The sequence below is a fragment of the Macrotis lagotis genome, chromosome 4 (genome assembly GCF_037893015.1).
Source record: "Macrotis lagotis isolate mMagLag1 chromosome 4, bilby.v1.9.chrom.fasta, whole genome shotgun sequence".
NCBI classification, from domain to species: domain Eukaryota; kingdom Metazoa; phylum Chordata; class Mammalia; order Peramelemorphia; family Peramelidae; genus Macrotis; species Macrotis lagotis.
Window position 1 is genome coordinate 7,292,041 of NC_133661.1, and position 23,203 is coordinate 7,315,243.

Sequence of the window (23,203 nt, forward strand, 5' to 3'; positions counted from 1 at the left end):
GGATTTATGATGTGATCAGAGAAGTTTCTTCATCACTTTTCCCCAGTTACTATTGCTATGTTTCCTACATCCTATTCCTTCCTACCTACCCCCATTTATTCTCTTTCACCCCATCCCTTCTCAAAAGTGTTTTGTATCCAGGTCTCCCATGATCTTCCCTCTCTTATCACCTTCTATCCCTGCCCTCCCCATACCCTTTCTCAAATCCTTTTCCTTTTTTTTTTTCTCCAGGGCAAGATAGATCTATTTCCTCTCTGAGTCACTTCCAATAAGAATGATTGTTCACTCCTTCCCCCCCCCCCAATTTACCCCTTTCCACTCAAATGCATAAGTTTTTTCTTGACTCTTTTATGCAAAATATAAGCCTATTCTATCCTTTCCCTTTCTCCTAGTACATTCCATTCTTACCCATTAACTCCTTTATGGTATATTGTAACTTCATATCGGCTCCTTACTGTGCCTTATCTATCTATCTATCTATCTATCTATCTATCTATCTATCTATCTATCTATCTACATACACAATATATTCTTGGTAATATTCAAAGCTCTTTTGCCTTCTGTATTATAATATTCCAAAGCCTTTAATGTTGCTAAATCTCTTAGTATTCTGACTTTAACTTTGTGATGTTTGAATTGTTTCTGGCTGCTTGTAGTATTTTCTTCTGAAATCTGATGAATATTTCTGGAGTTTTTATTTGGGAATCTCTTTGAGAAGCTGATTGGCAGATACCCTTAATTTCTATTTTACCCTCTGCAGCTAGGATTTCAGGGCAATATTTCCTAGAGAATTTCTTGAAAAATTAAATCTAGGCTCTTTTCTTGGCCATGACTTTCAGATAACCTTAATCCTGGATCTGTTTTCCAGATGAGATGTTTTTCAATGAGATATTTCACATTTTCATCTTGTTTTTTATTCTTTGGAACCAGTTTTATTGTTTCTTATTTCTCACAAAGTCAGCTTCCCTTAACTCCATTCTACAATTGAAGAAATTTTCTTCAGAGAGCTGTTTTTTTTATCTCTTTTCCATCTGGTCAGTTCTGCTTTTTAAAGCATTCTTCTCATTGATCTTTTGGACTGCTTCTTCCATTTGACCTAAATTGGGTTTTAATATGGTTATTTGTTATTTCCTTCACTAAGCTGATTTGGTTTTTTTTTTCATGATTTTCCTGCATGGCTCTCATTTCTCTTCCTAATTTTTCCTCTATCTCTATTTTCAGAAATCTTTTTTGAGCTCTTCCATAGCCTGAGACCAATTCATATTTTTCTTGGGAGGCTTTGGATATAGAAGCTTTGACTTCTTTTGTGTATTTTGATCCTCCATGGGATCAAATTATCTATGGTCAGATTCTTTTTCTTCTGTTTACTCATTTCCCTAACATATGATTGACTTTAATTCTCTGTTAAGGTGAGGTTCTGCTTCCATGATGGATAACACTTTCCCAGGCTTTTTGAGAGTTTTCACAGATGTTTTCATAAACACCCACCCCAGGGACCCTCAATACCTTTAAGGACTTTTATGAGAGACTGACTGTTCTCCTGGCCAGTGCTCTGGCCTGTGCTCTGGTCTATGACTGACCACAAGTACCCCCCTCTGCCCAGGAACTGCTCTGCTATGGCAGTATGAGAGCCAGACTATGACCTAAATCTAGCTAGGAGTCAAAGCAACAGAGTCCTGCCCTAGAGATAGCAAAGAAAACTCCCTGCAGTCTCTGCTGAGCTGAGCATTCTGATAGTAGCTGCAGGGTGGCTCCACAGAGCTGCTTCTGGTTCCTGGGGCCAAGGGCTGCATTGAGGTCTATTCTGACCTGTACTCTATGCTTATTCTGATATGGAGTTTGCCTGCTGACCTTCCAAGCAATATCTGGGCTAAGAGGTATGGAAACCACCTCTGCTGCCACAGACCCAGGTGCCCCATAGGCTATTCCTGGATGGCTAGAACTGGCTCACTCCAGTCCCTGGCACAGCCCACTGGACTTTCCAGTACCCTTCTCACAGATTTCTAAGTTGTCATTGGCTTGAAAATTGTTTCCCTTGGACCTTCCATGAGTTCTACCTCTCTAGAATTTGGTTAGAATCATAATTTAAAGGAATCTGAAGTGAAGTGAAGAGCTTCTGGAATTTCCTTCATTATACCATCTTGAATCCACCACTAGATGTTCCCACTTTTGTTGGTGATGTCCCCTCCCCACTTTCTCCCCCCAGTCTGCTTGCCCTCCTCCATCCGGTCCTCTCACCATTAGCCACTCCATATATTTCACTACTTTTCTTGTCCTCCAAGTGCTTTTTTCCATCCTTACCCTATTTCACAGTTAAGGAGCAATTACTGATCTCTTTCCTGCTGATCATTCCCAGCAAGGACTTGCTGCTCTCATTTCAGAATATTCTGCCTCTGGGCAAGCCTTCAGGTTTTGTTTACCTCAGTTTCCTTATCTGCAAGAATAGAGATCAAACCTTAAAGGTGGTTGTATGAAGATTAAATGCCCTGAACCCAGTGACTGGCAACATTATTAAGCGCTATAAAACATTTCTTGGTCACAAGCTATGGGTGAGACTTTAAAGAATTTTCTATATAACTGGTGGAAAAACTGGAAAACAATTTGGAAGATTCAATTGAGACAGTGTTCCACAATAAAGGGTGTAAATGACCCCAATATTAAAGATCACAGCATTGGATATTTGGGGAGAGAGAGGTTAGATCTCTTTCATAGCTCCAAATATATTTTTAATTATGGATTGGGACAATTCCAAACAAAATCAGTGATTGTGCCATACGATCAAAAGCAATGCAGTTTTTTTTATTAAGATAAAACAGACATCTAACTATAGATGTATATCTATGTATGTATAAATATGCACAGATAGGTGCATGTTTCTATATAGATGTATGTTATGCAAATCTGTTATATATGTTTGTGTGACCCAAAGATCTTCTTTAATAAGAGGGTAAAGCACCACCTTCATGTGCTACAAATGAAAGTCTGAAATTAATCCCAAGAGAAAGACAAATCCTCAGATTTTACCCGATTGTCAGGAAATTAGAATAAAAAAAATTGTAGTAGTCAATGTTGGAAGAGTTGTGAGAACAGAGGGACACCTTGTGCCTTACTTGTAGAGTTATGAATCAGTACAATTTTGGAAAACAAATTAGAGTTGCTCAAATTGAATGATAAACATATCCACACATTTTTAAAATTCAACTATTAAACTTCTACTGTGAGCTAATCATTGAAAAAGAGCAAGTGCCAACACATTTGAAACTATTTAGACCTTTTTGTCTAGAAATATAATAGATGTCCTTTGATTGGAATGAATAGATGTCCTTTGGAGTGAATTGAAACTAATTTTTGTTTACAGCAATGCTATGCTGTAAGATAGGACAGATTTGATAAATATGGATATGTCTGCATGAGAGGGATGAAGAAATTGCTGGGTGAAACTTCTCAGGGTCTAGGGAAAGGTATCTGTTCTGTCTCAAAAAAAATATTGTAAAGCTGTCCCCTTCCTGGGGAAATTGTAAAAGTCTTATCTGCACAGAAGCAGACCCCTGTAAAAATAACCTTACCTAGGTCTTGCAAAAACAAGACAGGTTGTTGAGAAAGAATTACCCAAGGTCATATCTTTCCTTATCACCAGCTGTGATTTCCTGGGTAGAAAGACCCTGACAAGTGATCACAAGATTGTGAGCCCCTGACAACAGAGGGGGACAGAATGGGGGAATGGGGGAATGTCAAAAATGTTTATCAGTCTGTCTTCTTCTATCTCACCTCATTCTACCAGACCTGCTGATGGAAGTGACATCCTATTTCTGTAGAAATTGAATAGAATTGCTTTCTCTTTCTACCTAGAGAAATCTCTCAATTAATTGGGTTGGTAGTTACCTGTCCCACACATGGGGAAATGTTAATTAAAAGGTGGGAAGCAATGTGAAGACCTGATAAAAATAATGAAAATGGAAAAGAATCAAAAAACAACCAAAAGTGTGTGTCAGAAATTACAAAGAACAAAATTTCTGCAAAAAAAAAAATGATGTCTAACCTAACTCTACTTATGTGTGAAGGTTTAGGTCCATAGATCTGTATCAATATATATATATAATATATATATACACACACACACACACACACACACACATATATATATATTATATATATATATATATATATATATATATATATATATATATATATATATATATATATGTTTTAGGGCGGAATGTAGGACTAGGGATGTCACCTCCTCCGTTGAAATTGAGCAGGGCTTCCCCAGCCCTGTCTGATTATTGATGATCTGTGGTAGGGAGGTCTGGGGGTGCAGATGGGGATCTGTCCACCCAGTGGTCAATGTCAGGGCTGGGTTATAGTCTGGAGAGTGAAGACTTCAGCTGAAGTATATGGATACTCCGGGATCCCAAGCAGGGTTTGCTGAGCAGAAGAAGTCCCAGAGTAGTTGACAGTTTCCTTCTCTAGCCCATTTGACAATTCAGGAAACTGAGGCAAAGAGGGTAAAGTGACTTGGGCTAGTGAAGTGATGTGGGCTAGTGGGTGTGATTTGAACTTGGGTCTTTGTGACTCCAGACTTTGCTATGTTCTCTGAGCTCCCCCCTCCTGCCCTGTGACATCTACTTTGTTGGGGTGTAGCCTGCTCCCCATTCTCAAGAAAAGTGGTTGGTGACCTTCAAAAGGCAATTAGAGCTTTGCCTTTTTCTGTGTGAACTCTTCAGAAACATTTCTTGGGAAGGGGCTGGGAAATGTTTTTTTTTTTTTTTCCCATATTTTTCTGTGATCATGATTCAGATTTTCTGTGATTTGTAAAATAGACATTTGGATTTCTTGTTAGTGTTAAAAAACATCAAGGAATGACCATTTCTGGGACCCATTGATCCAATATACTTTGTTGGGAAGGTTGGTATGAAACCTGATTTCTTCCTCTTTCCTTGAATTGAAGCAAGGCAGCTGGTGACCCCGACTTGGCCCCTTCTTGGAAGCCACCTTTCTTCCTGCTTCTTTCTCTTTCATCCCCCTCCCCTGACTATGGGGACACCCTCTGTCAACATGGCAAACATAGTCGGACTCTCAAAATCTTGAACATCAAAATATGCCCTCCTGTTATTTGGGAATCAGGACACTCAAGAGATCCAGCACTGCCAGGAGACCAGACCAACTGGTGTTTCAAATGCCCTTTTCCATGAGGAAGACAACACACACCACTGTTAGTGGAATCTCCACAATAAGGGATTAAAGTGGCAGTGACATCCACACATTTCCTCAAGGGAACCTCAGGGCCTGGGCACCTACAAAGGACCATGGAATGTGACCCTATAGTTGATGGATCAAATGAAGGCAAAAAATGGGGGTATTCAGGAAAAGTCCTTTCTTTATATTTTGATACCGTGCCAACATGTTGTTGGCAATAGTGAGTTCTGGTTTTTTTAGTTTTATTTTTTACTCATTAAAAGCAAATTGATTCATTGACCAAACTGAATAGTAGCTAGCATTTTTATGTTACCTACTATGAAACAGGGCATCAGGCAAAATGCTTTACAATGCCCATTTTGATAGTTGAGGAAATTGAGGCAGAGAAGGTTGAGTGACTTAGTATTGCTTGAGTCTCGATGTGCTTTATAAAAAAGGGGCTTCCTGATTTGAGGACAACACTCATCCTTCCATCTAGCTAATACCAATTCTCAAATCACCCTTTACGAGATCATTTTAAAAGTACTAGGAAAGAATTGTTTTTCCTATCCCTAAGAGTAATTAAAGTAGCTTTGCATAGCAATTGCTATTTACTTAGAATCTTAATAAATTAGTTTAATTTACTTATAACACACCTTAGATTGTACACCAGGAAAAAACTCCTTCAAGGAAGAGAGGAGAAGGAGGAAGGCTAGGGATACACACACACACACACACACACACACACACACACACACACACACACACACACACACAGACAAATTGAAAACAAGGAAACAAAATGGATTTTGAAAGACTCAAAAAGAATACAAAGTGTAAAAGAAAATGAAAGATACGGAAGAAGTTTGGGTTTTCTGAACCATAAAGAGGTATTTTAATGGAAAAGATAGTCTTATGTGAAAAAGTTATAAGTTTTAAAAATGATATCTTCTTGATTGTATATGTGAATGTATCTGAGATATAAATAAAAAGATATGAAATCTTACTGGGAATATGGAAGCTATATTCCAAATGGTTTTAGGGTGTGCTTATGTTGGAGCAAGATTGAATCCTAGAACCACGAAAATGAGCCCAATGCTGTTTTGGTGAGTGAACAGAATAATCCAGTGTTGGTTTCACAATAAAAGATGGTAGCTGAAAATCCTACTCTGATATGAATTGTTTTCACTTAGAATCTGCAGAAAAAAAAGATTTTTGCTTGCTTGTTTTTTGCTTGCTTGTTTCAGTTTAAAGATTTTATATATATATATATATATATATATATATACATATGTATACATTATGTATATTTACATACATACATAAATTAACACACATATTGTCAAGAGTTAAGGACCCTTAATCCAAATTGCAGTCCTGAAGGGGGTGGGGTGGAGGAACAGGGCCACCTAAATTTAAGTTAAAATTTGAGCTATCTGATCACTTTTATATGGATGTATACATATGTATATATAATATCTATATATGTTAATTTTCTATTTTAAGGTAATTTTAAAACTAACAAGGAATTTTATCATATTTCAAGGTTTTTTATGATATGTTTCTAAATTTTCTAATATTAAATATTGGTCAATAATGGTATCAGTTATTACTAGTAAGGATAACATCTCTATTAGTGCTTATGGTAATTATAAGCTAATTTGAAGATATAATGTGGGAGTATTTCTAGTGATAAATATATTGAATAATATATTGAGTGCACTTTGTCATTAGTGTCTTTTATTTTAAAGCAAGCAGACACTTTTGGAAACATCTTTTGGCTCAAGAAAGTGGTACTTAGAAGAGCTGAGATTTATTTATGATACTGAGAAGATAAATTTTGTGTCAACTTAGATTTGATCAATTCCAGTAGATTTATTTTTGCTTTAAGGTTAACAAGAAAGCTATCTATGACTTTACAATTTCCCAATGTATTACGTGAAGGTTTTTGATTTCCCTTTTAATATCAGGAATATTTATTACTGCTTTTTAAAAGACACTCAGAAAAAGACTACTCTTAAGTTTTTTAGTGTGATTTGTCTTAAGGCCTACTAAATTTTCAAATCTGTAAGCTAATTTATTGCAACAGTGTGATATTCCTTATAGCTATCATAGAAAAGTTTATTTTTCAAGGTTGCTATTTGTGAAATATTTTTGTCCTTAGGTTAATATTAAAATCATTTAAAGCTACAGTTATATTTGCAGATAGAAAAGTTCTTGCTATTTTCATCTCAATTTGTTTCCATTTTGTAGTGTAAATAAAATTTACATTGGTATTTTAAAATTATCCTATGCATCAAAAAATCATAGTCTTGAAGAATCTGATTTTTTAGATTAATATGAGAATATTTGTGTTGAAGTGAATAAACTTATGAAACAAAATGTAAAATCCATTAATCTAAGAAGTTTTCAGTATGGAAATATGTTTAGTGAACAGTAACAATTCATTTGTCATCTCAATGGGAATCTGTTGTATGCTGTTAGTTTCATCTGGAATTTAACACACCTGTAGAACTATAAGGCATATTATTTGAAAGTCACCTAAAGATGTTGTAATTGTTTTTAAAAATTATGGAAGCAATGGTTTATTGTATATGTTTTATTTGACCATGGATAAAATGATTTATGGCTCATGTTGTGCCAATGTGAGATTATAAATCAGTTTTTGATCTTTAAGCACTGAATTCCCCAAAGATCTGACTATGAAAGTTGCTATTTAAGATCTTATGGGACTGTTGAATTGATACTATTCTGTCTGATTCCAAACATGATAGCAAAGGAAATACTGTAGGGTCAATGTTGTATTGATGTCAGTACTATGATTCTGACACCGCAGGTGACAGGCTCATTGGGAAAAGATGAAAAGAGCAGGTGGTTCAGCATGATCTGAGGTTGGACTCTTGCTCAATTTCCCAAATATGACATTTGAAAATGTCTCCCCAGACTTCAAAGTCTGGCTTTAAGCATTGGCCATGACCTTTGCTTAGAAACTGATATCTGAATAAATTAAAGATTTTTCTTTTTTTTAATGTCCCTGCTTTTAAGGGTAAATTTCTATAATCATCAGGTGATTTATATTGAAAATAAGTATAAAAATGTAATCCTGTCTAATAGCCAGCTAGGCTACGGTATAGTTTTGGCATCTACTGTCAGTCACATGTTTACTATAATAATAATAATAATAATAATAATAATAATAATGATATCCTGAATAATATCCTCCAAATGGGGGAAATGAAAGATAAAAAGCATTAAGGAGGTCAAAAACAACTAGGTTAATTTCTATTTGTAACCGAATTTTCTGTGTATACACCTTCACATGAAGGTGGGAGAGTCAAAATATGAATTGTCATGATCTGATAGGTTCCAGAGTTTTATTTCTAGTGATGAAAATATGAATTTTGACCTGTTTTGAAAGTTGGATTAAGACCAGAAAGGAAGATAGTCTACAGAGTTATCTGAATTGAAGACCATGTCTGGAACAGCATCTGAAGCCCCAGAACTGCATCAAAAAAGAGCTCCAGTAGAGACAGATCTAAATTCTTCTAATGCTGTTCTGTGTTTATTTAATCAAAAGAGACTGCCCCCTTTTGATCTCTACCACTTTCCCTTTGACTCTGTAAATGTGCTGTCTTTCCTTATGGATACACCCCCTTAGAGATAAACATGCCATCCATCCTTATGGATGTCCCCCCCATAGATCAAGATTGTTGCTTGCGCTTCTAGTGACTCTAGGTCTCAAGAGATGCCATCTTGCCCTCCAATATTCCCATCATCCTTTTTCTACCTCTTTAGCTCATCTTTATCATTGATAATATCAACTGTGATCAAAATGGAGAATAACATTAAGCCTAATTTCTCAAAACTATAATCCTGGCAAAAAAAGATTAATTTCTTTAGAAAGCACTCATCTTCATATATCAGTAAGAAATTAAGACTCCCAGGTATCTCCAGGAAGACAATGATCAGGATGCCGAGAGATTTGTCTTGCCAGAAAGAGACAAGGGGCAGCTAAGGTGGCACAGTGGATAGAGCACCGGCCTTGGAGTCAGGAGTACCTGGGTTCAAATCCAGTCTCAGACACTTAATAATTACCTAGCTGTGTGGCCTTGGGCAAGCCATTGCCTTGAAAAATCTAAAAAAAAAAAGAGACAACAAGAGATCAGATACTATTTAAAAGGATGATGAGGAGCTCCTCTTTGAGGAGCAGTTTGGGCAACTTAAATTAATATTGTGCCACTTTCATGATCGGGCCATAGAAGAGACTAATGATTTTCCCAATTCTCTGTTTTTGCATAAAGTCCAATTCTTTCCCAGTTCAGGGTGGTGAAATTCTTAATGGCCTCCAGCTTAAGAGAATAAAACTTAAAATTGTAACTTAGATTTTCTGTTATTGTATTTTGACCCTATATTTTTAAGGTTTTGTACTGTTCAGCGCCCACTGAGGGAAAGAGGATAGAAAAGCCGAAGCCACCCTGCAGAGGTAAGTCCCCATGAGGAGAGTTGCTTCTGAATTGCTTTCAGAGTCTTGATCAAAACTAAATAGCTCCATGAAGCCTTGCCCAGTTCTGCTCTTCCATTTGGCTATTCCCACTATTCAACATCTTGACAACATTTCTTAATACAATTTCTATCAAAAAGGAAATTTATCTGCAGAGAGGAATTGTGATGCAAGTGTCTGAGGACTAGGTGGGAGAAGGTCACAAGTATAAAACAGCAATTCCTGGCCGGAGGGAAGAGAATCATTTCTCTTTGGTTTTTAAGCTTGCCTCTCCTCTCCCTCCCATTACATTTGATTTAAAATCAAAATCAGACTTTGTGCTGATATGTAAAGGAATTAAGTTCCCTAACTTCATTCCAATAGGGTGAATAGAAGCAAACAGTTCAGAAACAACTTTCATGAAAAGGATATACCATTTTCTGGAATGGCAAAGAGATAAATCACTAATTGAAAGGGCTAATCAGTGGCAAGCATTCAATATGTCTTTCTCTTACAAATCTCTCTGACCTTAGTACACAATGTATCCTTCACTAGGAGTTTTCCCTGATTCTCCCATTTCAACTTGAGACAAGGACCCAAAGACAAGGATCATCTTCCAATAACTATCCTTCTAGTCTTCTCTATTGCCCACTGTTCTTTGTTTTTAAAAATACATGTTTTATTTTTTCCCATTGATGTGTCAAGGTAATGTTTAGTTTTCATTTTTACAAGATTTTTAGTTTCAAATTTTTCTCCCTCCCCCTTTCTAAAATGGTAGATAATTTGACAATATCCATACATATGCTATCATGTCAAACAAATTTCCATCTTAATTACAATTGTGGAAGAAGAAATGGATCAAAAGAAAAAACACAAAAAAATGAATAAAGTAATTGAAAAACATGCTTCTATTTTCACTCAAGAGCTTATCAATTCTTTCTTTGGAAGCGAATAAGCATTTTCCCTATGAGTCCTTTGTACTTGTCTTAAGTCACTGTTGCTGAGAAGAGCTAGGCCATTCATAATTACTAATCACACAATGTTGCTGGCACTGCATACATTTTTTCCTGGTTCAGCTCATTTCACTTTATATCAGTTCATAGAATTCTTTGTAGGGTTTTCTGAAATAGCATGTTCAACCATTCACCAAAAGATGAGCATCTCTTTAATTTCCAACATTTTGCCACTATGAAAAGAGTTTCTATAACTATTTTTATGCATGTAGGTCCTTTGCCCTTTTTTATTATCTTTTTTGGAACAGACCATCTAGTAGTATACTCAATCAAAGGGTATGTATAGTTTGCTTGCTCTTTGGACATACTTCTAAATTATGCTCCAGAATGCTGGGGTCAGTTCACCAACAGTTCATTAGTGCTCTGCAACATTTATCATTTTCCTTTTTCATTATTATATCAGTTAATCTGATTGCTGTGTGATTGTACCTCAGAATTGTTTTAATTTAATTTTCTCTAATCAAAAGTGTTTTAGAGCATTTCTTAATATGCATATAGGTAGCTTTGATTTCTTTATCTGAAAACTAGCTGTTCATATCATTTGACCATTTATCAATTGGGAAATGATTTGTATATACTTCAAAATTTGACTCAGCTTTTCTAAATCTTTGAGAAACTAGGCCTGTGTCAGAGACACTTGCTTTAAAAATTGTTTTCCATCTTGCTCTTTTTCATCTTGGTTGCAGTGGTTGTGTGCAAAAGATTTAGATTTTATATAATCAAAATTATTTTATGTTTTGTAATGTCCTCTCTCTCATATGTGCATGAACCTTTAACTAACTTATCCAAAAAAGTGGATGCTTTGCTAGTTGGTGCATATATTATCTTTCTGAAATGACATATTCAGCCATTCTCCAAAAGATAAGCCTCTCTTCAATTTCCAATATTTTGCCACCATGAAAAGGGCAAAATTATACTTTTGTATATGTGAATCCTTTCCCCTTTTCTATCACCTCTTTGGAACACAGACCAAATAAGAATTTACTTAATTGCCTATGAAATTGTCTTCATTGAATACTTTTATCATTTTATGTCTAAGATCTATTTTTACTTTTTTCCATCTGAGATCAAAAGTGATATCCCCTTTCTCTTTTGCTTTTTTTTACGTCCGCTGAAAAATAATAGATTCTACCCCAGCCTCTTTACTCATGTATCTCTCTGCTTCAAAATGATGTGTAAGCAACAAATTGGAGGATTTCGAGAACTCATCCCATTCCAAGTTATGATTCTGTATTTCCCTGAATGTTAGTTTTCCTCCTGTTTGTCCTCTACTTTCACTCTTTCTCTCCTAGTCAGTGTTTTGCTTCCATCTACGCCTGATCTGCTCCCCCACCTCACTTAATCTCTCCTCCTACTCCTTTCAGTTCAAAATAGATTTCTATATTCAAGTGATTTTGTACATTATTTTCTCTTTGAATCAGTACTGATGAGAAACTTCAAGCAAAGCCCACCCCCCACTCTATTTTTCCTCTCACTGCAATAGATTTTTAACACCTCTTCATGTGAAATAATTTATCCTCATCTCTCTTTTGCACCCAGGTGTAACCCTCTTTCTCAACCCTTTTTAATTTTTGTCATTTTCTCAAATTCATCATATCCATGCCCTCTTATGTTATCTTTCTGGCTGTACTGTTAGTGGAACAGTCTTTATTACAAGTATAATCTTCCCATGTAGACATGTAAACAATTCAACTTCATTGAATCATGTTTTATCTTTCCCTTTATATCTTTTTAGACTCCATTTGGGTTTTGATATTTCATGTCAAAGTTTGGTTCAATTTTAATTTTCTCCCTATGAAAACTGAAATCCTATTTCATTGAATGACCATTTTCCCCTTGAGTATTATGCTTAATTTCACTGGGTAATGATTTTTGGTTGTAAGCTTGACTACTTTGCCTTCCAGAATATCATCCTCCATGACCTATGATTTTTTTGATATTGTATCTAATCAGTACTGTATAATCCTGATTATGATTTCCCCATCTTTGAATTATTTGGGCCACTTACACTAATTTTTTCCTTGACCTAATAGCTTTGTAATTTGGCTACAATGTTTCTTGGAGTTTTAATTTGGGGGTCCTCTTTCCTGAAGTGATCAGTAGATTCTTTGAATGCCTATTTTGCCCTCTGGTTCCAGGATCTCAGAGCAGTATTCCTTGATAATTTCTTGAATATTTATATCTAGGTCTTTCTTTTGATTGACATTCAGCTAGTTCAATGATTCTGACATTGTATCTCCTGAATCTATTTTCTAGGTCAGTTTTTCCAGTGTGGTATTGTTTGGATATTTTATTTTATTTTTCCAATTACATGTTATGAAAGCTTTTCAACATATATCCACTTGCATATATGTAAATCACATATTTTTCTCCAACCCTCCTCACCTCCCTCCCTTCAGCAGAAAACAATCTGTTACAAGTTATCTATATATCTTTGTGTTTTATCATGTTTACATTTTAGTCATTTTAGTCATTTAGTCATTTTGTTAATGAGAAATTAGGTCTAAGGGAAAAATAAACCATGGGATAGGAAGGAAAAGCATAGATGTTTTGAAAAAAATATAGATTCTTTGAGGGTTTTTATGGTACTTTTTTGCTATTCCTCTGAATGTGGATGGCATTCTCCATTACCAGGTCACCCAGGGCTGATCACCTGATCTCTGACCTGCTGAGAGAAGTTTCATCCATCATAGCTGATCAACTCCAATGTTGTTCATGTGTACAGTATTCTTTTGGTGGTCCTCCCTTTGCTCAGCATCAGTGTGTCTAATTCTTTCCATGCTACTCTAAAGTCATTAAAACCATTGATGGTTTCTTATAGAACAATAGTATTCCAAAACACAATCATATGCCATCACTTGTTCAGTCATTCCCCAATTGATGGGGATCGCCTTCCAATCTTTGCCACTATGAAAAGAGCTGCTATAAATATTTCCTGACTCACCTCCCAATCTGCAGCTTTCAGAATCATTAAATGGGATCACGTAAATGTTGATAATCTGTTCTTAATAATGGCAATAAGCATGAGGTCTATCTAAAAAAAAAAAGGAGAGGCATAAGGATGCTGTGGGTGGTGTTTCTGGCCTCTGCATTATCTTGTGTGGGGTTTCTGGGAAGATACCAGATTGCTTGGCCATTTCCTTCTCTAGATCATTTGACAAATGAGGAAAGGAAGATCAAGTAATTTAGGTCACGTTGACTAGTGGTTGTGATTTGAACTCAGGTCTTTCTGACTCCAGACTCTGCTCTGTCCTCTAAGTTGTCCCATGCTCTGTCCTACTGTGACATCTAATGAGGGGAGAGTGAGGAGAGCAAGCAGCCCACTTCCCATTCACCAAGGTAGTTGGTAAGTTTTAGAAGACTATGAAAAGGCAATATGAACTTTGGCTTTTTCTGTGAACTCATATGGAAACTTTGTGAAGTAGCCAGTAAAATTCAGGTTTCTTTTTTCCAGATTGGACTTTTCTTAGATTGGGAAAAAGAATACTTTGATATTTTGCTATTGTTAAAAGATCAGAGAATGCTGGTTTCTGATACCTATTAACCCAAACTAATTCTTTGTTGGGGAGATGAGTGTGAAACCTAATTTTTTCCCCTCTTTCCTTGAATGAATCAAGGTGGCCCTTCTTAGAAGCTGCCTTCTTGGTTTTCACCTTCTTCTTGCTCTTTCATTCCCCCTTCCCTGCCAATAGGGAGTACTCTTTCACTTGATAAACAGATTTAGACCATGAATAAGAAAACAGTTTTCAAAATGAAGAAAAGCCTTAGGTCACTCCATGTATTGGGGCACAGGAAACAGCATAGTGAAGCTGGTAGTGATGAACTTAAGGGAGAGGATGGTAAAATTAAGAAGGGAATTACTAAAATACAATGGGATAGACCCTCTCACCTACAGAAACAAAGTTTTCAAAAAATCCCCTCACACCTAGGACATTTCTCTGAGAGAATAAACTGACACTGAAAAGAAATCTGTGAGGGTCTTACCAGATAAGTTGAAGAAAAATGATTATTATTGGAAAGTGACAGCTCCACTGATGGAAAATCTTGGCTGAGCTTCCCTTAGGGGTTGACATTTAAGTAAAAACAATAATCAGCAAATTACAAAATAGCCTACTCAGAGAAGTATCTGACAAAACAAGTTTAAAATTTAAACATCAAAGAATAGAGAAGATGGTTGACAGCTACAAAAACAGAACTATTTCCCAGGGAAGTTCATTACACTATCTCAAAACATTCTAAAAGAGGACAATGAAAAGAATCCTCTTAAACGTGTCCATAAGAAAATGAAAGAACAGCAAGTCCATCCAAGGTGCTTTTTGCAACCTGGAGGCAGGAATAGAAAGGTTACATATATATGACTTCATTCAAAAAGGGTTGTCCCTGAGAAACTTTTACCAAAAGGATGGGTCTCATTGGTACCTGAAGGAAAGTCTACCTTTAATTCAAATCAGAAAAACAGCTTTGCAAGAAACTCCAAGACTTTCTAAAGCATATGGGTAAAGTGGAAGGACACTTTACAATTGGAAGGGGACTTGAAACTGCTAATAGTATGTATTTCCTTTGCTTAGAATGATCGAGATCGTTTACTCTGAGGAGAATCTGGAAGAGACAGAGAAGACCCTACAAGACAGAGTTGTGGCTGAAGACCTAGGACCTTGAAGGGACATATTTAGAAGCAAAAATGACAAAGAACTGATAGGAATTCAATCCTTTGCCTAAGATGTGGAGAGATCCTGTCTAATCTTCACACAATCCCCAAACTAATGTTTCAACAGGAAAACCAACCACAAAAAAATGTTATAACTACCTCCTTAAGAAGACTAAAAGATTTACCAGATATTCAAAGCAGGTATGAAATAACATTTTATATATTTTTTTGCAATGGGATTTAAGTGATTTACCCAAGAACACACAACTCAGTCAGTTTTAAGTTTCTGAGACCAGATTTGAACTTCTGGTTCTCCTGACTCCAGGGCCGGTTTTCTACCCACTGTGTACTACTACATAGGTTGTTCCAATTTTATATTATTTTTAATAGGTATATATCCCATTTTTGCTACATTTCTCTAAGGAGAAAAGGATTCAGGCTCAGAATTGTACAAGATAGTTTAAAATTTTTTTCTACTGATGATTTTTGAAGGAGAAAGTATGTGTTTGCTATCTAAAGAAATGTATATAAAATAGACAAGCCCGATTCTTCTATACCAATCTTGACCTTATTCTGTGTTGATAACACATATATGTAGGGAAACTGATCTAAGTATTTAGATGAAGCCAAAAATTTGAAAGTATTGTAGGTGCAGTATAGGTAATCAGGTTTATTTTTTATATATAGTTATTTTGAAAAAAAGAAAAGTATGAAATTTTCTGAATGGTAAAACACTGATTCTTTTAGGTACTCTCTAATGTCTCATTAATCAGACTTGGACAAATGTAAAGGCTGGATAAACTTAATTTTCTGAGTAACTGAAGCCTCACTCTGCCCTATGAAAATGAGCTTTTGAAAAAAAATTAACCACTTTTGATGAAAATCTTCCTCTTTTCTATTACATCTCTTTCTAAAGTTGAGCATTCAAAAATGTAATTTAAAATTTTCTTTACAATTGATTCTCATTATGAACAACATAGGCTATAGAATGTTTGCAGACTTCCAATTGCTCCAGACTTGTCAGTTATTGATTTTTCTTAAGTCATTTGCTTTCCTACTCTCCTCCGTCCCCAGAACAGCTAACCTGTTAGAATTCTGGAAAATAAGAGCAGATTATCTGGTGTTTATTTCTTGAGGGTTCTCATACCTTTTCTAAATAGTTGAGGATGGTAGATCAATGAGATTTTTTTGTCACAATGTTAAAATACAAATTCTGTGAACGTATTAGTATCAGGTTTCCCTACATATTCAAAAGAAGCTTACTTTATTATGTAAATATCTCAAGAATTTTTTAATGTAATGAAAGTTAGAAATTTTTGTACTATTCCCTAATTTTTCTGGGTGGGTATTCTACTGATTAATATTAACAGTTGCATCATAACTTGTCAGCTTTTGACATTCACTTGCCTATAGAAAGAGAAAAAATTACTGTAAAGCTAATCTAATGGTTTGGTCCTGGAACTTTGTTTGGCAACTCAGACCCAGAGTCTTTGAATTGAGTTAGACATCTTGTAGCACTACAAGAGGATTAAAAGCAGAATGGAACCAAAGTCATTTATAGGAAATTTGTCAGAATTAAAAATTAGAATTAATGTTGAGTCATTTTGAATTTCACATTAATTTCTTTGTTTTAACCATTTTTGACCCAATTTTAGCATTTCCTTCAGACTATTTAAAAAATTAAATATTGACAGGTTTATTAATGTTAACTTTTGTCTAATTATGCTAAATAAAATGTTTGCTTATGATTTGTCTTCCAGATCTTTCCTTTTTTATTCATTGATTTGAAAAAGAAAACTTTTAGAACTAAACTATGTTCTCTTGTAGAATATTTGTTAAGACAAGAGTATGGAGTCCAATAAGAAAATGAGTTTCAGATTCTCTGGTTAGATAAGGTATGATCTTCTACCTGTTTCTAATTTTATCATTGGAAATGTCATTCTATCTATCTGCTGTTAAATGTATATATTTTGTGCTTTTATTCTTTTGCCATATAATTTTGGCAAGTGTTTTGTATTTTGTTACCTATAAAGAATTTTTTTCCAAAGCTTGTTTTTTTGTTTTTGTTTTTTGTGGAGCAATGGGTTTAAAATGTCTTGCCCAAGGTCACACAGACATCTGAGTCTGACTTTGAACTTGGGTTCTCCTGACTTCAGGGATTGTGTTCTATCTGCTGAGCCACCTAGCTTCCCCTTGCAAGTATTTTTATGTTTGTTATAGATGTCATAAAAATTGGGGTTTTTAAAAGTATTTTTGTTAAAGATGTCATTAAGTTATTTTTGGAAGTTTCTTATTATAAATGTTGTAGAATATTTTGATTGCTTGATATTTTAATTTCTTCATTGTAGATACCATAGAATATTACTATTTTTACAATTTTTTTAGTTATAGATGCTGAAGAATGCTTTTTTGCGATTTTTGTAAGCTTTTGTTAGATGCTCTAGAATATGATTGCTTTTCTGTTTTTGCTATTTTTTGCATTTTTCTAGGTCTTGTTATAGATGTCATAAAATATTGAATTTCTTGCTACTTTTTCAAGATTTTTGAAATTTTTTAAGTTGCTTATTAATAAATAGAGAAGTGAATTACATGGATTACATTACAATGTCCTTACGTACACATCAATTTTACCAAGCTAATTTTTCACAAATACAAATATGAACATTTTTCATTAAATGTTTTTCTATAACCTCAAAATTATTTGTAAATTCATTGAACTTATTTCCTCAATGTTTGTGGGTGATAAATTATACACAAAGGATATAAGAACATGCATTTTCATGAGTTTCAACTTTTCCCTCTGAAAGTAATCCATATCTCCTCTTGTGCACTTCCATCATCTTCACAACTGCAAAAGTTTGTAAATAAAGTTCTTTTAAAAAAACATTTGACAGTTTCATTTTTCATTGTTGCAAGTTAGTTTTATTTAGAGAACGTCCGATTTTGAAAATCCGATCTTTAGGTTTAGAAGCCAACACTGGGATATGTGGTCAACAAATGGATCTGACGTTTTTAAGCTCAGGCGATTTGAATTTGTTTAAACTATTTCAAGGTCCAATATTAAGTGGTAATAATTTATAGAGCAATTCATTTGGTTAGATAATTTGAAGGTAAAATATAACAGTATAACCTGCTTTAGAGGGGAGAAGGGGGAAAGTTTCTATTTTTACAGTAGTCTGAAAATTCATGGAACAAAGCATTATTCAAATAAAAGATATTAGATTCCCCCCCGCCCCATGACTATACAAGGGTCTCATGGATGTTCACTGAGGGTAATTCTTACCCTAGATACTCAATTCTTCATTTTATCATGGGAATCTAGAGCAAAGAAAGTAATCTAAAGGAGTTTGTGGGGAGTCAGGAACAAGACTCAGCCGTTTTCAGATCTTGTTTGATTTTCATATCTCTCAGTCAGGATGGAACCAGTTTTTGATAAAGCAGGAAGGGGGCTCTGGATCACAGCTGGCTCCCTGCTAGGGCTAGGAGGGAGGGCAGAGGGCAGAGGATCTGAGACCAGGAGTTAACAGCTCCTTGCTGGGCAGGGATGCTTGAGGGACTGGGCAAAATCCTAATTCTTCCCTAGATGAAAGCTTTTTGCACAATTGGGGGTGGGATGAGCGGGGGTAGTGATTTCCCTCAAGTGCAGGTGGAGCCAGGTATTGCTTTTCATCTTTATTCTGTCACTCCAAATATGGGCAAGACACAGAGGGTGGCACAGTTCAGGTAAGAGGGAGCAGAAGAGGGGAAGGGACCAAGAAGGAATGTCATCTCTGGAGTGGGGAGGATACCCAGTCTATAAAGGGTCAAAGGAAAGAAATTTAGGTGAGGGCCTGGAGGTGGTTTTCCAGTTTCTTGTTCATTCTGGTCAGGTGAGAGGCAGTTCTGGATGGCTGACTTCAGCAGTTGGGCAGGGCAGTGATCTAAGGACACACAGATGCCCTCATCTCCTCAGTATTTTGGCTTGAGATTGGACAAACACTGTAGTAACAGATCTCAAAGCTGTCAACTATCTAGCTGGCTTTAGTAAACAAAGTCAAGCTAGTACAGAGCTCACACTAAAATGTCAAATCAAAATATATTTTCTATTTAATAAAGTTCTATTCAATAAAGTTTACAAGTTAAAGTTTGGACAGCACTGACCTAGATGGTTATTTGAATTTTTTACCCTATCAGTTTTATTTCTGCTTCCCATTCTTAAAATTTCGTCACTTTAATAACAACTTTAACCCCTCTCCTCCTTCCTACCCCCAAGGAAACTTGGCAAAGCTTTTCTGTTTTAGTTGAGCTATCACTTTCCAGCAATTCCTTGATAGTATTAGTTTTATTTCTAGATTCCAATACTATTTTCTATTTGAACTTATCTGGTTATCATTATCTGAATTGGATCTAATTCAGCAAAAGATGTGTCAATTTGATCTTTTGAAATCAAAGTCATTCCTTCCTAACAATTCCCTTTATTATTCCTTCTTTAAGCCCTTCACATCTGTGTAGGATGAAACTTTCAATAAACAACCTACTAGATTCTTGTAATTCTAAAATTTTATTTTATTTTACATCTTCCTCTCTTTTCATTGTTCTCTCTGGAGAATAGATTTCACTCAGCAAAGGACTGGATCATTGCAATTCCTTAATGGTTTTTGGTAAGGCTTTATCTTCATGGGACTATCCTATTATTCAGTTTCCTTGGCAAACTCTTAGCAAGTTTCTTTTCATCATGTCCATCTGATGTCAGTAGTTGATTATTTCTGGATCTTAATGTCACCACCCCTGTGGAATCTTTTAGCTGCTTCTCCCTTAAGTTCTTCCCTGACTTCCCTTCAGAGTTTTCTCTATCTGACATTTCTGATGGCCTAGAACTTTGCCCTTGAGCAGCTTGATTTCTTCCAGGTCTCAAAGATCCCATGCTCTCTTATCAGCTATCTCCCAAGACTTGCTGGACCTGCTCATTACAGGTTCTACCTTTCCCTTTCCAAGGGTGACAAACGACTGGCTTCCTCTAACCCTTTATCTGTGTATAGTCTCTTGTGAGCCTACCTTAAAACTTTACTAAACTCACCATCTCCCTCACACTTTTCTCCCAAAGGGTCACTTTTTTTTTGTCAGTCATTGTTGAACTAGTACAACTCTTTCTGGGTAGGAATACATCAGGAATTGGTTGAAATCCTGTCTAAAGTCTCCTGAGAACTGTCAGATCTTCCACTGGCTCACATTTCTGTTTTGCTGTTTTAACAGCCTTCTTGACACCTTTTCTATCTTCTATTGGTTCTTCCTCAGGAGTTATCAGTCTCCACATTTGGTCTCAATTCCTAATGATGATCTGATTGACTTTCTTATCATTGACTGGTTCTACCACTTTCTATGAAGCAGTCAAAAATTCCTTGAGGCCCAGGAGATCTTCAAGTGGTTCTACCTTTTCCTCAGGAGCAAGGCTGCACCACTCCACCAAACTCCCATTTTTCCTTCAAGAAATGTCTCCCCTTGTTCAAGGTCTTCTCTGTCTGAGTCTTAACTGCTCAACTCTACAATCCCTTGGACCTCTGGGATAGAACAATGGAACGTTCTTTCTGCTCCAACTGTCAGTTCCTTAAAGAGGCAGACAAGGGTATCACACCCTGTGTCCACCCCTACCCCTACCTTCCCTACATACATACACCATGGACCTGAAATTGAAAATTTAATGGGAAAATCTGCTTCTAAATAAATACCAAATGCTGTTCCAGAGTCAGAAGAAGTTTGCTTCCTAGTAGGGATTAAACTGAAGAGATGCCATTCCATCTGGTCACTTGGGGATCTTTGAATGAATTGAATTCATGAGGTGCAGGGGGTTTGAGCTCATCATTGCAGGCACAGCAATGTAACTAGCAGAAGGCTCTGGGGCAGAAGGAGGATGCCCAGCAAAGCAGCTTTGATTCCCTTTGCATGTCAGTCCAGAGAAGGAGACTGGGGTAAGGCAGAAATGAATGAGCATGTGAAACATTGAGAAGGTCATCCTGTCTACAGGAGTGCCAGTCTATCGTCCAATCTGTCTGGAGCAGGGCCATGATAAACTTTGTAGGTGAACAAAGTGAGACCCAGAGAAGGAAGAATTCAGCTCCCATGACTAAATGGGTGGAGCAGGGATCCCAGAAAGTACATCATAACAGAGGGCCAGAAGCTGCACAGTCTAGCACAGAGGAGACAATAGATGGGAATGCATCATTTAATAAAATGAGATTCAACAAAATTGAAGCATGTGTGACTTATCAGAAAGCCAAACATCTTGTCTACAAGGATATATTAGAAGAAAGTAAAGGATTGTCTGTGTCCTTTTGTCTTTTTATGGCTGGTACCTGGTTCTAATAAATTAGTAGAAGTCTGTCTGTCTGTCTGTCTGTCTGTCTGTCTGTCTGTCTTTGTGTGTTTGTGTGTGTGTGTGTGTGTGTGTGTGTGTGTACAGACTTGTTGAAGAAAGATTAAGGTGAGTATCACAGGATAATGCTTTCAGAGTCTATCTTCACTCAAGGCAGAGCAGAAAAAAACAGTATTCCACAGGACTGTGCTTAAAGGGGCCATAAATGAGCTGACTTTCATTCTTTAGTTAAAGGAATTAGGTACAAGGGAGATGTGCATTGTCTGAGATCTTACAGGTAGCCACCAAGCAAGGATTTTTCATCCTTGGAGCCACCACAGGAAGATGGGGCCCATTGGAGAGACTCCTCCGATGAATGAAAGAGAACCACTAAGACACATTATGGAGAGCACAGTGATCTGGGAAGAGTCCCCAGGTCTTCCTTATGCTCTTAGGCAGCCACTGCACAAAGTGCTAGGGAATCCAAGAAAGGCAAACCAGGCCTGGCTTTATTTGAATTTTTCTTTTAGGATTTTGCAAGGCAAATGGGGTTAAGTGGCTTGCCCAAGGCTACACAGCTAGGTAACTATTAAAATGTCGGAGGCCGGATTTGAACTCAGGTACTCCTGACTCCAGGGCCCGTGCTCTATCCCCTGCACCACCTAGCTGCCCCCTCCCTTTACCTTTAAAGAGATGGATGAAGGAGGCATCCTAGAATTCTTGGGGGATAACTTCCTCATGCCATATAACCTGGAAAATCTAAGTCACCTTTTGAATAAACAATGGATCCCTCACCTTGTAGATCTCAGCTGGAATAGAATTAGCACCAGGTGCTTTGCTACTTGAAAGAAGCCTAATGGAATTCAAAACCACTTCTTCAGCTGGAACTTCAGCTAGGAATAGATTGACTTCAACTGGTGGCAAAGAGTTAATGCTATTTTCATTGAGTGATGATGATTTGTTATGAACCCTATAGAAGTCTTCATCCCATCTCTAGGATCATGCCCCTATCATTGATCAATCTGACTTCATCAACACTGAGGAGTTGAGATGTACCATAGGTTTTTGGCCCATAAATAGCCTTCAGGGTCTCATAAAAGAACTTTGGTGTATTACTCTCAGCATAAAATCTGTCTTCTTATTCAAGGGTCCTGCATCTCTCTAAGCTTCACTTGTACTTTGCTTTCTTTTTTTTCAGACCTAAAGATATCTGGCTTTTTTCCTAAATTAAAGGGAATAGTCCTTGAACTTTGTTCAAACTCAATGGCTCTTTATCTGGATACAGATGGCACTCTCCTTTGCAAACAGCCCAAAATTGTTCCCGATTGTTGCACTGATGGAATGAGTGAGTCCTTCAAGGTTGAACATCACCCCCATGTTGCTGTTAGGGTATACAGTGTTTTTCTGGTTCTGCTCATCTCACTCAGCATCAGCTCATGCAAATCCCTCCAGGCTTCCCTGAAATCCTATCCTTCCTGGTTTCTAATAGGACAATAGTTTTCCGTGACATACATATACCACAGTTTGCTAAGCCATTCCCCAATTCAAGGACATTTACT

At 36.5% G+C, this 23,203-nt stretch overlaps 1 long non-coding RNA gene across 3 annotated transcripts; it reads right to left on the reverse strand.

Annotated features, from left to right (window-relative positions):
* Positions 1-315: 315 nt before the first annotated feature.
* LOC141520564 (uncharacterized) lies at positions 316-20,868 on the reverse strand. 3 transcript variants are annotated; one of them, XR_012477661.1, is made up of 5 exons: positions 20,727-20,868; positions 13,613-13,702; positions 9,271-9,310; positions 2,302-2,434; positions 316-1,096 (listed from the first exon to the last, which is right to left on the reverse strand). It is a non-coding gene; the product is annotated as an uncharacterized LOC141520564 (long non-coding RNA). The 3 variants fall into 3 exon arrangements; XR_012477660.1 differs by lacking the exon at positions 9,271-9,310; XR_012477662.1 differs by lacking the exons at positions 9,271-9,310; positions 13,613-13,702.
* Between the last annotated feature and the right edge of the window lie 2,335 nt (positions 20,869-23,203).